This window comes from Paroedura picta, chromosome 6 (genome assembly GCF_049243985.1).
Source record: "Paroedura picta isolate Pp20150507F chromosome 6, Ppicta_v3.0, whole genome shotgun sequence".
In the NCBI taxonomy this organism is placed as follows: Eukaryota; Metazoa; Chordata; class Lepidosauria; order Squamata; family Gekkonidae; genus Paroedura; species Paroedura picta.
Genome location: NC_135374.1, coordinates 6684939 through 6698100, shown reverse-complemented (window position 1 = coordinate 6698100; position 13162 = coordinate 6684939). Strand labels below are relative to the sequence as shown.

The window sequence follows — 13162 nt, the reverse complement described above, 5'->3', positions numbered from 1 at the left end:
GAATTCATTCATTCATTCATTCATTCATTCATTCATTCATTCATTCAGGGAGCGGACAGGCCAGTGTTCCGAATTCATTCATTCATTCAATCAATCAATCAATCAATCAATCAATCAGTTAATTAAATTTATCTTTACATTTATACCCCTCCCTTCCGTAGAGGCTCAGGATGGCTTACACAGAAATTAAAAGAGACAAATAATTGTTAGGTTAAAAATGCTAAAATTCATAAGATTTATGATGACTGTGAGAGATTGGAAAGATTTACCCATCTTGGTGCGCTGGGGTTTAGTTTGGTTTTAAGAGGGTGGGGTTTTAATGGGTTTGTTTTATGTGATTATGTGATTCCCACCAAGGGGGTTCGCCTGGTGGTATAGCATAGCCTGAGAGGGGCCCGCTGATCTTAAACCCAGCCTCAATTGAAGACCTGGCGGAAGAGCTCCGTTCTACAGCCCCTGTGGAACTTTGATAGCACCGTCAGGGCCCTCAGCTCTCCTGGGAGCTCATTCCACCAGGTTGGGGCCAGGACCGAAAAGGCCCTGGCCCGGGTTGAGGCCAGATGCCTTTCTCTGGGGCCAAGGACCTTTAGTGGATTAGCACCCACAGAGTAAAGTACCCTGCGGGGGCCATAAAGAAACAAGCAGTCCCTCAAGTACGCCAGGCCCAAGCAGCGAATGGCCTTAAAGGTCAAAAACAGAACCTTGAACTAGGAACCAGTGCAGCTGGCTCAGCACTGGCTGGATATGGTCCCTCCAAGATGAACCAATGAGGTCCCTAGCTAGCTGCATTCTGCACCAGTTAAAGTTTCCCGGTCAAAGACAAAAGTAGGCCAGTGTAGAGTGAGTTACAGAAGTCCAGTCTAGAGGTGACTGTTGCAGTAGAGTTGCCAACCTCCAGGAGAAAAATGGCCTCCAGCAGGCTGGCAGAGCATCATGGTCATTGTAGTCCACGGACATCTGGAGAGCCACAGTTTTGCCACCCCTGGTCTATTCCATACTGCATGGAAAGAACACGTGGGGTGCCCCTTCTCTAATGCTGCAGGCCCCCATTGAGGAAGAATGCTCCCAAAGGAAGCTCTCATGGACTTTGACCTCCCCATGTAAATTCCCGTGAATGTCTGAAGCTGCATTCCTCTGACTTGGACCATTGACCTATCTAGCTCAGTATTATTAAATTATTTGTCATATGGCATGCGAAGTATATAGTCAGAAGATCCAAGGATTGTCTCACATCCAGGCCAGGGGTGATCAGAGATGGTCTTCCATTGCCTGCTTCAACATCATGACCTCTGGTGCTCCTTGGTGGAGGAACTATCACCCAAAACCTTGAAGGTCTCCCATCCAAATATTAGCCAGAGTTTTCCCTGCCTAGATGTGACGAGATCAAGCTTGCCTGGGCTATCTAGCTCAATAATTCCTACTCTTAGCAGCAGTTCTCCAGGGTCTTGCGTAGATAAAGTTCTTCCCAATATTTGGCTGTCTTCAACCAGAGGCTGGACAGATCCTTTTCCTGGCTGCTTGAGGCTGATCCTGCACTGAGCAGGGGGTGGGACTAGATGGCCTTTATGGCCCCTTCCCACTCTAGGATTCTAGGAGTCTAGTTCAGCTGTGGAATGGGCTGCCCAAGGAGGTGGGGAGCTCCCCCTCACTGGACGTCTTCAAGCAGCGGCTGGACAGCTACTTATCTTCGAACCCTTCGGCTGATCCTGCACTGAGTAGGGGGTGGGACTAGATGGCCTGTCTGGCCCCTTCCATCTCAAGGATTCTATGATTCTATGTGGCTTCAAAGAAGGAGAAGACAATCTGAAATGAGGGCCTGGGATAAAACATAGCCTGGCTGCGTTTGCATTTGGGACTTTGTTATGCACAAATTGTACACTGTACATGAACGACACAGCCACATGGGCAGAGCAGATTGCTTGAATCTTTTCCAGGCGGTTGGTATTGGGCACCCAAAGTATTCCTAATTAGCTTTTGGAACTCACCATCTCAAGATGTTGCGATGGCCGATCGCTCAGAAGGCTTTGAAAATGGGAATGGGAACACTCACAAGGCATATGGCTGGTTGCAGTGATCATAAAATCATAGAGTTGGAAGGGAACCTTTCAGGTCATCTAGTCCAACCCCCTGCACTAGGCAGGACACTCACAACTACCTGCGTACCCAGAGTGACCCCAATTCCATGCCCAAGTGATCCCTGCACCAAAATCTCCAGAATCCAGCCTGGCCTGGAGGGAATTAACCTACCATCCCACAGTGGTGATCAGTAATTCCCTGCGTATGCCAGGAAGGGCCACAAGAGCCAACCACTGGCACATCCCTTCCTGCCCACCCGCTCACCATCTGCCCAAGTTCATAAAATCAGCATTTCTGTCAGATGACTTTCTAGCCTCTGCTTAAAAACTTCCAAAGAAGGAGAACACACCACCTTCTCTCCAGGCTAAACAGACCAAGCTCCCTCAACCTTTCCTCCTACATCTTGGTCTCGAAACCCCTCACCATCTTTGTTGCCCTCCTCTGGACACACTTCAGTTTCTTTACATCTTTCTTCAGTTGAGGTGCCAAAAAACTGAACACAGCACTCCAAGTGAGGGCTTACCAGAGCGGAGTAAATTGGTAACGTGACCTCACATGATCTGTACACTATAGTTCTTTTAATGCGGCCCAAAATCCCATTTGTCTTCTTAGCAAATGCCTTCATACTTCTGACTCATGTTCAGCATATGGTCTACTAATTCCCCCCCAGATCCTTTTGCCATGTACTACTAAAACTCTCTGGAGAAGAGCCTAATGCTGGGAGCGATCGAGGGCAAAAGAAGAAGGGGACGACAGAGAATGAGGTGGCTGGATGGAGTCACTGAAGCTTAAATGGACTCCGGGGAATGGTAGAGGACAGGAAGGCCTGGAGGATCATTGTCCATGGGGTCACGATGGGTCAGACATGACTTCGTAGCTAACAACAACAACTAACAAGACAAGTCTTGCCCATCCTATATGATTTTTCCTACCTAAATGAAGAACTTTACATTTATCACAATTGAAATAGACTTTATTCATTTTAGCCCAGTTTTCTAGCCTGTCAAGATCATCTTGTTTTCTGATTCCATTCTTTGGAGTGTTACCTACCCCTCCCAGTTTAGTGTCATCTGCAAATTTAATGACTCCCTCTATTTCTTCATCCAAATTATTTATAAATCTGTTGAAGAATTCAGGGCCCGGGATAGACCCCTGAGGCACTCTACTCGTCACTCCTCTCCAAGAAGATGACAAACTATGTACAAAGCACCCTTTGGGTGATGTCTGAGTAGACCAACTTCAGGAGAAGTATGGTGGGTTAGGTGGACAACAGATCTCTTCTTAGGTTCTCAGACTTCAAAGAACTTGCTACTATACAACTTAAATCTATATATTTATTTGAAATGTGGTGATGGAGCAGGGTTAAACAGACTGCCCTAAAAACCAACCTGCTGTAGAGCAAATTAAGCTTGAACTCTCCCCAGAAGCTAGAATGACTAAATTGAGGATATCATTCATTCATTCATTCATTCATTCATTCATTCATTCATTCATTCATTCATTCATTCATTCATTCATTGCCCTCCCTTGTGGCTCAGGGCAATTTACATTGGAACTTTAATGAACAGTACATATAATAGTACATTATACATATTATATAATCATAATTTTGTTACATTATGAGAACACGACTCAATGGAGGAAGAAGAAGAGGAGCAGGAGTTGGAGTTGTTTTTTAGTACCTCGCTTTTCACTATATGAAGGAGCCTCAAAGCCACTTCCCTTACTGTCCCTACACCAGACACCCTATGAGGTAGAGAACTGTGACTGACCCAAGGCCACCCAGTTAGCTTAATATGGAGGAGTGGGGAATCAAACTTGGTTCTCCAGATTAGTGTCCACTGCTCTTAACTACTCACCATGCTAGAAGAGGCGATAATTCTAGGAAAAAATGAAGATGGTAAGGAAAGAAGAAGATTAATTGATTAAACGAACTAAGTCATAGGCCTCAATTTACATGACCTTGGAGGTCACTAATGTATCAGATCATCATAAGTCTGAATTAACTTGCCGGCACTGAACACACCTGCCCACACACAGTGACCCCAATTTCATGAACATACACACTAAATAATTGCTCTGCTTGACCTGGGTAGTCCTAATAAACCTCATCTTGTCAGATCTTGGAAACTAATGTGAGTCATCCCTGCTTAGAACTTGGGTGGAAGACCATCAAGGAGGCCCAGAGATACTATGTAGAGGCAAGCAATTGCCTGCCACCTCTGAACCTTGGTGGTCCTAACTTGCCTGATCTTGTTAGATCTTGGAAGCTAAGCAGGGTCATCCCTGCTTAGAACTTGGATGGGAGACCATCAAGGAGGCCCAGAGTTGTTATGCAGAGGCAAGCAATGGCCAACTTGCTCTGTATACCTTTTCCTATCACCTGGGAGGTCCAAATTAGCCTAATCCTGTCGGAGGCTAATCAGGCATCCCTGCTTAGAACTCCCTGGAAGACCATCAAGGAGGCCCAGAGTTGCTATGCAGAGGCAAGCAATGGCCTACCACCTCTGAACCTGGGTGGTCCTAACTAGCCTGATCTTGTCAGATCTTGGAAGCTAAGCAGGGTCATCCCTGGTTAGAACTTGGATGAAAGACAATCAAGGAGGCCCAAAGTTGCTATGTAAAGGCAAGCAATGGACAACCCTCTCTGTATGTCTTTTCCTGGGAGGTCCTAACTAGCTTGATCCTGTCAGATTTTGGAGGCTAATCAGGGGTATCCCTGCTTAGAACTTGGATGGGAGACCACCAAGGAAGTATAGGGTAGCTACACAGAAGCAGGCAACAGCAAGCCTCCTTTGTTCATCGAAAAACTTTGTTGGGTCTTCATAAGTGGCTGGGTCTTTGACTGTGATTCAACGGAACTTTCTGCCACCCTACATCTTCTCCCATAGGTCTCTGGGGAAAGAATCTTCATCCCAAGTAACAATCAGCCAGCAGTTTGGAGGTGCTGAGAATAAGAAACTTCTAACATCAAACACCCTCCCCACCCCAACCCCAAGAAACGAATTTTAAAAATGGGCAATTAGGATCATAAAATCTCTGGCAGATTGAGGGGGAGGCGGGACACGGCTCGGCAATCGCGTTGGAGTCTCCGAAAAGCTACCTTCTGTACCCAGCGTGAGTATATCAAAAGTTACTGACACAGGGCTCCAGATGGCCGGGGCTGTATTATGTCACACATTCCGTGTTTTGGTTTCATTACTAGAGCAAATGAGCGGAGCGTGACACGATTGCAGAAGGCAGACCAGCGGACGGCTGCCAATGTATTAATCTGTGGGGGCTAATATCATAATGTAATTACTACAACACTGCTTTCTGACTTAATTGAAAACTCTCGGTATCCGGGCCGTTAATGAGAAATGCATGATTTGGCGATTCAAAACAGAGGAGGCCGCGGATCGTCGGAGCGTACCGCACAAGGGGAGCAGCTCCGGACGGATCCTCTTCTCCCCCCCTCCCACCTTTTCTCTCCTTTCGGTGACAGTGAAAAATTCGCTAGGGGGTTGAGTGGTCCTTTAGTAGGCAGTGGGCCCGCAGAGAGCCACGCCCTCTGGCTGCTTCGGCGAGCGGTTGGTTAGCATTGAGGACCCTCAGCAGTTCAGAGGGGTGAGGCTGTAAGTCAGTGGAAGAGTTTTTTCCATATGTGTGTGTGTGTTGTTAGGTGCGAAGTCGTGTCTGACCCATCGCGACCCCATGGACAATGATCCTCCAGGCCTTCCTGAGAGCCAGTTTGGTGTAGTGGTTAGGAGTGCGGACTTCTAATCTGGCATGCCAGGTTTGATTCTGCGCTGCCCCACATGCAGCCAGCTGGGTGACCTTGGGCTCGCCACGCACTGATAAAACTGTTCTGACCGGGCAGTGATATCAGGGCTCTCTCAGCCTCACCCACCCCACAGGGTGTCTGTTGTGGGGAGAGGAATGGGAAGGCGACTGTAAGCCGCTTTGAGCCTCCTTCGGGTAGGGAAAAGCGGCATATAAGAAACAACTCTTCTTCTTCTTCTTCTTCCTCTACCATTCCCCGAAGTCCATATGCATATGTATTTTAAAATTTGCCAAACATTTATCGGATATGACCATCTATGGCCATGTTGACCCACCCACCCCTCCCAAAATGACCAATGAGGGGCCTGGGGAGGGTGGGCGTGTACACCGCTATGTTTCCCAACCGTATTCTGCACGATCGTGTCATTTCAGAGATTTCTTGAAGCCTGAAGGTTGTTTCAGAGGTTTCTCAATGGTAAAAAAGTTGAGAAAGGCCAATCTAGAAGGTTCCAGGTTCAGTCCCCAGTGTATCCAGTTTAAAAATTACCTGGCGGGAGGTGATGCAACAGACCTCTTTCTGCGACCCTGCAGAGTCACTGCTAGTCTGAGTAGACCCTACCCCCCCTGATGGACCACATTTAGTATATGGCAGCGATGGGCAAACTGTGGCTCTCCAGATGCCCATGGACTACAGTTGCCATGAGAACCTGCCAGTGTGGCCAATTGGTAGGGGCTCATGGGAATTGTAGACAGTGGACATCTGGAGATCCACAGTCTGGCCATGGCTTGGGCCCTACACATCTGCAGGACCACTTGTCTGCCTATGTCCCCCGCAGGGCACTCTGCTTTATGGGTATGAATCTGCTGGTTGTTCCAGGCCACCGGGGGCATTCACCTGTCCTCAACAAGGGCCAGGGCTTTTTCGGCCCTAACCCAACCTGGTGGAATAAGCTCCCGGAAGAGGTGAAGGACCTGTCTGAGCTATCAGCTTCCCACAGGGCCTGCAAGACGGAGCTCTTCCGCCACACATAAGGTTGAGGCCAGGTAGGGGTCCCAGAATTACCCTCAGGGGATCCTCTAGAATCAGTGAGATCCTCACTTGACTGGGAATGAGCTAGTGCTTTAAGTTTTTAGGTATTCTCTTCTGTTCGAAGACCATTGCAAGTCGTAAATTTGGGTTCACTTTCGATAAGGAGATGGCTCTCAGGAGCTGGAGATTGACCACCCATGATCCTCCATTGGGTTCCTCCCAACTCTTTGGGTTACCATAAGAGACAAATTTGTGACGCTTCTCAAAGAGGCATGCACTTTTATTTCACAGCACAACGGGGACTTCGTGTTCCAGTACGCTGGTACGTGTTTACCTGTGTTGATCTGTTTTTCTTTTCTTAGCGCTGTTGTCCTTGAACCTTTGCAAGCGTGCTTAATACACTACCGGCCTTGGCATTCTAGCAACGTACCGCCGTGTTATCCCAGTGCTGGGCTCGCTAGCCAAGGACCATGCGCACCTTTTGTGAACGCTGCTCTCTATTCACGTCCTCCCGTTCCAGAGCTCAGGGCTGTTGTTTTCACGGATCGCAAGTTGTCCATCTTTTTCTGCGTTTGTGTGACGGAGGAGAGAATGCCAAGAATCTTTTGTTCTCTCTTTCCCTCCGTGTTGCTTTGATTGTTTCCTGGCTTGCCGCTGTTTGGAACAGATCTTTTTCTTTCTCCCCCCTTTCAAGTGAAACTCTTGCCATCCTTGACCTAGAACATGGAAATGTATTGATTTCCGACTGTTGTTCGGCACCGTTTCCCCCTTCCCCCTCCCCCATGTTCCGAGCAACGCGTGCATTTCAAAGGAGCCCGTCCTTTAAGTTAATTGGATTGGGTGTGCTATTATGTTCTTATGCATATGTTGAGAGATGAGAAACGTTCTCGTCATTGTGCGAATTTTCACAGAAACAAGATGGGCTGGGGAGGAGTTTGGGGGCGTTTGAGGTGAAAACGAACAAGTGTCCCTGGAAAGTTTGGGGCACAGAGAGAGCAGCCGTGGAAAGAGGGATGCAGAAGAAGAAGAGTTTGCACTTATATGCCACTTTTCTCTACCTGAAGGAGTCTCCAAGTGGCTTACAGTTGCCTTCCCTTTACTCTCCCCGCAACAGACACCCTGTGAGGGAGGTGAGGCTGAGAGAGCCCTGATATTCCTGCTCGGTCAGAACAGCTTTATCAGGGCTGTGAGGAGCCCAAGGTCACCCAGCCGGCTGCATGTGGAGGAGCGGGGAATCAAACCGCAGTTGGACTACCCCTGAGCTTAGCCATGGCAATTTGTCATGTGACTGAGGGTTACCGTCTCATTTAGAGGTGCTAAATAATCTGAATTTCATAGCCAGGAGACAACAGCAGGGTCTCAGCTTGAGTGCTGTGTGCTTGTCCACTGTGTGAGACAGGATGCCGGGCTGGATGGACCACTGGTTTCATGCAGCAGAATGTTCTTCATACGTTCTGATGGGGGAAAGGAAACAAATTCCTTGCCGATGTACAGCAGACGTGTACTTTTTCAATAAGTTAAGGGCCACACACGATGCGTAATTTCGGTCCGCTCGGAGCTGGGTGAAATGCAGCTTGCTCCCCCGCATCATTTGTGTGAGAAAGCAAAAAAATAAATAAAAAGGTTGAAGAATTCAGCATCTGGAATGCTTAATTAAGACTTTCTCAGACAACAAGGGAAATAACAGCAAAAAAAAAAAAAGGTTTACGTGCACGTCGATATATGCAATCTGTAATATAAATAAAGCCGGACAGGGATGGGGGGGAGGAGTTGGGACTCGTGGTGTACCTGATTGGCTGTCTGTCCATTGAACGGCCAATCAGGTAGGCTGCCCCATCCATGAGTGGCCGTCTGTCCAACAGATGGCTAATCAGGTAAGCTGGCCCCATCCCTCTCCACTGCCAGCCCCCTCCAACTTGACTACCTGTGAGAGGTAAGGCAGTCCGCAAGCACAAGCTGGGAGGAGAGGGGAGGTGTTGGATGGCAGCCAGGGCCTGGGGGGGAAGGGAGGCGAGCCCAGCCAGTTTGGTGTAGTGGTTAGGAGTGCGGATTTCTAATCTGGCATGCCGGGTTCGATTCTGCACTCCCCCACATGCAGCCAGCTGAGTGACCTTGGGCTCGCCACGGCACTGATAAAGCTGTTCTGACCGGGCAGTAATATCAGGGCTCTCTCAGCCTCACCCACCTCACAGGGTGTCTGTTGTGGGGAGAGGAATGGGAAGGCGACTGTAAGACGCTTTGAGCCTCCTTCGGGTAGAGAAAAGCAGCATATAAGAACCAACTCTTCTTCTTCTTCAGTAATCTCAGGGCTCTCTCAGCCTCCCCTCCCTCACAGGGTGTCTGTTGTGGGGAGAGGAATGGGAAGGCGACTGTAAGCCGCTTTGAGCCTCCTTCGGGTAGGGAAAAGCGGCCTATAAGAACCAACTCTTCCTCTTCTCTCCACCCCGTCCCAGAAAGGGCCACCATGGCCTCGGCAGGCCTGGCTGGGGTAAGGGAACAGAAGGCTGCCCCATCCCTGTTTAAATTTAAATTACAACAGGTTATTTTGCTAGCAATACAATAATTTGTAAATCTGAAACGATGAGTCCCGTTTATTAGCCAGTCCTTGGAAGCCAAGGGAAAATTTCTCTGTAATGTACGCTGAACAGGATTCCGGTATAATGAAGCCTGTCTCGTAACAAGAGGAAAGGAGATTGTAAGCTGCTTTGAAACTCCCGCTAGAGAAAAGTGGCCTATAAAAGCCAACTCTTCTTCAGCAGCATTAGCCAAATAAAATGATGGGAGCTCCACGGCAAATGTGGCTCACTGGGGCTTAACTGAGCCACTGCAGGAAGCATTTTCCTAGGATCTACCGATCCTCCGTGGAGGAAAAAATACCTCCTGCGGGGCTCATAATTTTTGATTTACTTATCGTATCATGGCCTGTACCTACATGCACATGTACCTTTTTTGCTGTTAGTGAAGAAGTTCTGTCACTTGTCCACCGCAGCCACCAGACTCCATAGAGGTCTTTTGCGTTACTTATTTATTAAATGCTGCCTCGAGAACCCTTTCGTCTAAAAATAAGCGGATTCCCTGTGGGATCCCCGTTCCTGCCTGTCTTGCATTCATGTCACTCATTGTGCACGGTCTGAATCTAATCGCCGCAGACGGGTACTTCAGAAGATGCCAGCCTTTGATGCACACGTGGTTTCTTCAAAGTACACTTTCTCCTTGAACCTGCCGTCCTTGTCCTTGATTTATCTGTTGACCATCTCTTTGCTGTTGCAAAGAGACCCGTGTTGGATCTTCAAGATTTCGAGACCCGTGTTGGATCTTCAAGATCTTTCCCGCTGTGGTATTTTCTTTCCGCGGAAAGACCTCTTGTGCTGGTGGAAAGACCTCTTGTTCTAGTAGAAAGTTCTTTGTGCCAGCGGAAGAGGATCACAGCAGAAATGTAGGACTCAACCCCCTGACTGATTTCTAGCTCATGGATCAGGACATGATGATACCTGAATTTTGGCTACTGTGTGGCACAGAGTGTGGGACTGGTTGGGCTATTAGCCTATTACAACATGGCTTCTTTTATGTTCTCTTAGGACACTCAGGTGGGGTCATGGACATCTACTCTGAGTGGTGAGATGCTGGCCGTGGCTCTCTGAGGTCTCAGGTTGATGTCTTTCACATCACCCACTGCCTGGTGATTTTAATTGGAGATGCTGGGGATTGAACCTGGGACATTCTGCATGCCAAGCAGAGGCTCCACCACTGAGCCATGGTCCCATTCCATGGTTCTCCAGTGTCTCAGAGAGAAATCTTTCACATCACCTCCTGCTTGGTCTTTTTTATCTTGAGATGCAGGGGATCGATCCTGGGACCTTCTGCATCCCAAGCAGAGGATCTACCACTGAGCCATGGCCCCATTCCATGGCTTTCCAGGGTATCAGGCAGAGGTCCTTCACATCACCTACTGCCAGATCTTTTAACTGCAGATGCCATTGGTTGAGCGTGGGACCTTCTGTATGTCGAGCAGAGGCTCTACCACAGAGTGGCAGCCTTTTCTCAGGTTCATGATTGCCTACCTTGGCTGTTAGCAGCTTTCCAGCGTCTCAGGCAGAGGTCTTTAATAGAATCATAGAATAATAGAACAATAGAGTTAGAAGGGACCTCATGGGTCATCTAGTCCAACCCCCCCCCCCGCACTATGCAGGACACTCACAGGACACTTTCACATACTCTTCATTGCTTCAGACACGAGAACAATAGAGAAGCCATGTTGGATCATGCCAATTGCCCATCCAGTCCAACACTCTGTGTTACACAGTGGCCAAGACCCAGATGGTATCAAGAGGTCCACCAGTGAGTGGGGCCAGAACTCCAGATGCCCCCCCCCAAGCACCAAAAACAGCACTACTCCCCCAGACAGAATGTTCCACCTATACCTTGGGGCTAAGAGTCACAGATGCCCATAGGTTTACCCAATCTCCCCTTGAAGCTGTTTGCGCTTGTAGCGGCCGCCCCTTCCAGGGGCAGCAAATCCTTGCAGAGGCAGCACTGATCAAAAGTACAGTGTCTACTTAGTATGTGTGGTTCTCGCCACAAAGGGCCGGTAAAAAAGCTCTTGCAGCCCCAAAATGAATTAGGACACTCTGGTTAAAAATTCATAGGCAGATTACATAAAACCGTATGTTGCTTTTATGCATCTATATTGTAACCCCTCCCTCTTTTTGCATTAACAATGTACAGCTGCTGAACATTAGATATTCCATTAGGCTGTGGTCTGGACTTCACAGGATTGAAGGGGAAAGCAGGTGGAATTGGGGGAGGGGGGGGAGAAAAGGAAAGTGTTTTTAAGCATTGCTTTTGGGTTATTGCTGCTGCTTTGAAACAGCTGTGTCACTACCTGGATCAATTTTGTAATCGTTTGAAGAGTCAGAAGGCCTGCTGAGAGGAGGCTGGGCTAAGGTTTTACATATAGAACATCCGTGACGGGCTGCTTAGGGGCAGGACCACGGCTGCATGGTAGAGCATCTGCTTGGCATGCAGAAGGTCCCAGGTTCTATCCCCAGCATCTCCATTTAAAAAAGACCAGCCAGAGGGTGATGTGAATCTGCCTCAGGCACTGGAGAGCCATGAAGACAGGCTATGGCTCTGTGGTAGAGCACCTGGTTGACATGCAGAAGGTCCCCGGTTCTATCCCCAATATCTCCATTTAAAAGGACCAGGCAGGAGATGACATGAAAGACCTCTGCCTGAGACCCTGGGGAGACATAGACATAGCATTTGCTTGGCATACAGAAGGTCTCAGGTTCAATCCCTAGCATTTCCAGTTAAAAGGACCAGTCATGGAGATGGGCTATGGCTCTGTGGTAGAGCTTTGACTTGGCACGCAGAAGGTCCCTGGTTCAATTCCTGACATTTCCAGTTGAAAGGACCTGGCATGATGGGAAAGATCCTGGAGATCCTGGAGAGCCATGGAGAGGGGCCATGGCTCAGTGGTAGAGCCTCGGCATGGCACACAGAAGGTCACTGGTTCAATCCCCAACATCTCCAGTTGAAAGGACCAGGCAAGAGGTGATGGGAAAGACCATCTAAGACCCAGATAGCCACTGCTGGTCTGAGTGGACAGTTTTGACCTTGATGGACCAAGTGTTCGATTCCTTGTAGCCAGTGTCATGAGTTTTTGAGATCTTCCAGGTGCCACCTGGAGGCTGGCAACCTTATTCAGGAATGGGCAGCTGGAGACTTCATGAGACAATTCTGGTTCCCAAAGTCATGTTACCCGACCCTATCCAATTTTAATTAAAGTACATTTAAAGAAAAATGTTCAGGGTGGAACTGTAATATGCACAGAGCTACTGCTGAAAACAGAAGGCCGGCGTCAAGCTCTCCTTTACAATCCATCTCGTGTTGGCTGTGATAACACAGTGCTTTTCCCTGCTCTTGGCTTCCACTGATGGTTTCAAGGAATAAACCGCGTTAGATTTTACATGCAAGGGAAAATAATGCACAGAATATAAGGAAAACAAGGATAAAAACTGGGCACTGGTTTGGACTCACTAACTGGAATAAGGAATTTGGTGACTTGAATAAGGAACTTGCCACTGTCAGCTTCCCTTCTTTCGGTTTGGGAAGAAGGCGGAAATTGTGTCTTTTATTTTAGGGGACAATCTAGTGCCGAGCTCTGAGTGGAACGTCAAGACTGTCCCGCTCCAGGGCATGAACATTCTGTCTGATAACTGAAGTCTTCTGGCTAATTCTTCTTCCTCTACCCCCTGTGGATTTCTTTTTTTGGCTCTGTCAAGGTCGGGTTCT

At 48.3% G+C, this 13162-nt stretch overlaps 1 protein-coding gene across 13 annotated transcripts in view; it reads left to right on the top strand.

Annotated features, from left to right (window-relative positions):
* The window catches only part of TENM4 (teneurin transmembrane protein 4), a 1513397-nt gene that overhangs the window by 982664 nt on the left and 517571 nt on the right, over window positions 1-13162 (top strand). The window lies entirely within an intron of this gene.